This window comes from Delphinapterus leucas, chromosome 18, assembly GCF_059928025.1.
Source record: "Delphinapterus leucas isolate spDelLeu-1000000601 "Yukka" chromosome 18, BTC_Dleu_Yukka2, whole genome shotgun sequence".
Classification (NCBI taxonomy): domain Eukaryota; kingdom Metazoa; phylum Chordata; class Mammalia; order Artiodactyla; family Monodontidae; genus Delphinapterus; species Delphinapterus leucas.
Window position 1 is genome coordinate 22,523,547 of NC_143146.1, and position 4,184 is coordinate 22,527,730.

Sequence of the window (4,184 nt, forward strand, 5' to 3'; positions counted from 1 at the left end):
TTTTTTTTAATTGTAGTTGATTTACAATGTTGTGTTAATTTCTGCTTTACAGCAAAACAATTCACTTATACCTCTATATACATTCTTTTTAAAATTCTTTTCCATTATGGTTTATCACAGGATATTGAATATAGTTCCCTGTGCTATCCAGTAGGACACTGTTGTTTATCCATTGTATATATAATAGTTTACATCTGCTAATCCCAAACTCCCATCCATCCTTTCCCCTCCCACCCCCCCTTTGGCAACCACTAATCTGTTCTCTATGTCTGTGAGTCTCTTTCTGTTTCATAGTTAGGTTCATTTGTGTCATATTTTAGATTTCACATATAAATGTTATCATATGGTATTTGTCTTTCTCTTGCTGACTTACTTCACTTAGTACGATAATTTCTAGGTCCATCCATGTTATTGCAAATGGCATTATTTCCTTTTTTCTTATGGCTGAGTAGTATTCCATTGTATATATGTGCCACACCTTCTTTGTCCACTCATCTGTAGATGGCATTTAAGTTGTTTCCATGTCTTGTCTATTGTGAATAGTGCTGCTATGAACATAGGGGTGCATGTATCTTTTTGAATTTAGTTTTGTCTGGATATATGCCCCCAAATATGGAACGCTTCATGAATTTGCATGTCATCCTTGCACAGGGGCCATGCTAATCTTTTCTGTATTGTTCCAATTTTAGTATATGTGTGCTGCTGAAGCGAGCATGAGAGTTGGAATTATCAGAGTACTTTTTCCGTAGACTCCAGAATAAGCTCACTAAGGTTAAATAGAAAACAGGTGGGAACTAACAGTTTATAATTAATCATTGATATGAATATCAGTGATATCTGGGTCACTCTTGGTGATATTCTATAATAAAACAATTAATTAATTACAATAATTTGGAAAATATTATATGCAAGGTGATTATAGTAGATAATAGATATTCATTAAACAGTAGGTCTCCCACTTTCCCATTTTTTACTGAAAAATAATAGCTACAACAATATCATCAACTACAAAATTACAAAATACCATGTTTGTCACTAGAAGTTTATTCATAGAAACATGTGAAGTAGTCAAAGAAATAAGGCAGAGTCACAGATCTGAAAGTCTTTACAGTTGGGAATGCAAAATGACTATATGCCACAGATGACTTTATTGAAAAGAATTTGTATTGTTACATGACCTTTACCCAGAGGTCATTAGATTCTTAAATTGCCAGCAGAGTCAATAATTAAATCAAAACTTTATTTAAAAAATTATATCGTCACTTACTTTTAAAAGCTCCTATGTCAAACTATTTATAGGAAGTCATGTTGTTAAGATAACGCTTCATTTCAAAAAATGTTGGAGCCCATGGGGCTTTACATGACATGTTCAAGGAGTGTATAATTTTCATCACCCACACACTACAATGTGCAACATTATTTCCCTTTGAGAAGACTTAATGAAAACATACCTTGACATTATGATTATGGTCATCTGTCTTTGCTTATATTCATCTCAGCTTAATACAGAAAATGTCAAAGAAAGAATGTAGGGTGCATATTGTGTATCTTTCAGTTTTACTCTAATTGCTCAGCACAAAGGGATGAAAAAGGCATTGTGCTTTTTCTGTGGTAAGAATTTAGCTAATGGATGCATAAACAAACAAAGCTGGAAGGAAATGTTTTATTGCTCCATTCTGGACCATATGGATTTTTGTTGCTTTTGTTTTTATTATATTGGATGTTGTCGTTGTTGTCTAAAAGATGCTTAATTTGAAATGTCTGGAACCACACCAAAATGTGGATTTTTACCAACACAAAACTTTACCTTAAAACATACAACAACTTTGCTTATTCTCTTGTCAAGAAAAAGAAGTCACTCATGTTTGGATATCTCTGGAGAAATCCAGAGAACTGAACATAAGGAGAAAAATATTTTTTGCTCAAACTATTGCATTTTTTTTCCATTTAGAATAATAACAGAAAGAAAAAAGGAAAATATTTTGATGATAAACATGACCACATAATACTATCTAATTTTACTGATATTTAATAGCTAATACTGTTTTAAACAAGGCTACTAATAATATTAACATCCCAGAACTCATATTTTGTTTTAATCAGATATAATTGTCCAATAGTTGTTTTCTTGATATATATACTTCCAAAATCAAATTGCCTTTTTAACTGGCTCCTCTTTTTCCAGATAAATCCAAAATGCAGAGTGTTATTTATATTAGTTTATATTAGTGATGTTTCAATCTAGAAGATGCAACCAAAGTGCAATCTTATTAACTTGCAATTCTTTCTTTTTCATAGATTTTAATGACATAAACTTTCTGTTTATCAATAATTGTAACAAAGATGTGGAGGAGGTAAATTTTTGAACTCCTATATTGAAATTCAATCTTTGATCCATTTTGAGTTTATATTTGTATATGGTGTTAGAGAGTGTTCTAATTTCATTTTTTTACATGTAGCTGTCTGGTTTTCCCAGCACCATGTATTGAAGAGACTGTCTTTTCTCCATTGTATATTCTTGCCTCCTTTGTCATAGATTAGCTGACCATAGGTGGTGAGTTTATTTCTGGGCTTTGTATCCTGTTCCATTGATCTATATTTCTGTTTTTTGTGCCAGTACCATACTGTTTTGATTATTGTAGCCTTGTAGTATAGTAGCGAAGTCAGGGAAACTGATTCCTTCAGCTTCGTTTTTCTTTCTCAGGATTGCTTTGGCTATTCATGGTCTTTTGTGTTTCCATACAAATTTCAGAATATTTTTGTTCTAGTTCTGTGAAAATGTTATTGGTAATTTGCTAGCAATAATATTCATAGGAGCAAACACTCTATAATAAGCCCTGTCTAAGGAGGGAATAGCAAAATGGAAATATGTAATCTGTCTTGATTTTTATTTTTGTTATTTTTCTTTTTAACTCAAGTAGTTATATTGTTAACATGGTTTGATTATCAAGAGTGATAAGAGGCAGGCTAAATGTGTGTTATTCCTTTTACTGACAATATGAGTTTATCTGAAAGCTGTTCTAATAATGAGTTAATTATTATTCATGACAGTGGTAACAGAGATGGAGTTTAATTCTAGAGATGGCTAAGTCTCAATGTATGCTGATTCTATTAAGCAGATTAGTTTCACTTAATATTAATCTATGTGCCATTTCTTAAATCCATATCCTAGTTTTCTATTTTGGCATCATTTCTAATACCTACAACATTTATACTGTAAATATTATTAAATGTAATTAAAATTTTAGCTTTAGTCTGAAATCATTTTCATCCTTTATGTAAATATTCAGCACCACCTATTGTCTCTCAGCTCTGAATCTGCTATTTTATATTCTGATTTGTGGTGCAGAAACTAAAATCTTACAAAACACATTTCTGCTTTACCAGCTACCACCCAACCAGGCATTGCCAACAGGGGGCACCTGAAGGAGGCTGCAAGTTTGGAGGAGGAAGAAGGGGCTTCTGCTTTTTTGTATGTTTACTGTTACTTTATTTTATATTATATTTTGGTTGCTTACTGTTACTTCTGCTCTAGTTTTTTACTGCTGCATAACAAACAACCCCCAAAATGTAGTGTAGTGTAGGCATAGAATTCCATTTTTTTTAATATAATAGACCAGTAGGTCAGGGACTCAGTATGGGCTTGACTTGGGGTCCCCTGTGCAATTGCAGTCAGCTATTGGCTAAAGCTTTAATCAAGCAATCATCACTTGGTATAATCTGTCCTTCATCCATGATGACTCATTTCTATTCCTAGCAAATGATGCTGTCAGCTGGAAGCTCAGCTGGGCTACTTACTACAATACATACAAGTGGTCTCTACACCATGACAGTGTCAGGGTAGACAGACTTTTTACATGGCAGATAACTGCCCCAAAAGTGTTCCATGAGAAACAGGGGAAGTAAGATTCTCAGACTTAGCCTTAAAAATTACACAGCATCACTTCTGATGCATTTTCTTGGTTACTAGTACAATAATGATTCAAAAAAAGGGGACATAGATCTCACCTCTCTATTGGAAGAGCATCCAAGAAGTCTCAGACTCAGGGCCATGGAGCCCCTTCTCAAAGCACAGACACAACACCTCACAGATCTGAGCTTCAGTTCTTTAAGGTCCCCCTTCCAAGCTTCAAAATTTTAAGAATCCCAAACTCTTCCCTTTGTCCCCCCTTTCCTAAGGAACA

General features: G+C 33.5%; 1 non-coding gene across 1 annotated transcript; it reads right to left on the reverse strand.

Moving 5' to 3' along the window:
- Positions 1-606: 606 nt before the first annotated feature.
- LOC115803258 (U6 spliceosomal RNA) lies at positions 607-715 on the reverse strand. The gene has a single exon (XR_004023945.1). It is a non-coding gene; the product is annotated as a U6 spliceosomal RNA (small nuclear RNA).
- Positions 716-4,184: the final 3,469 nt, after the last annotated feature.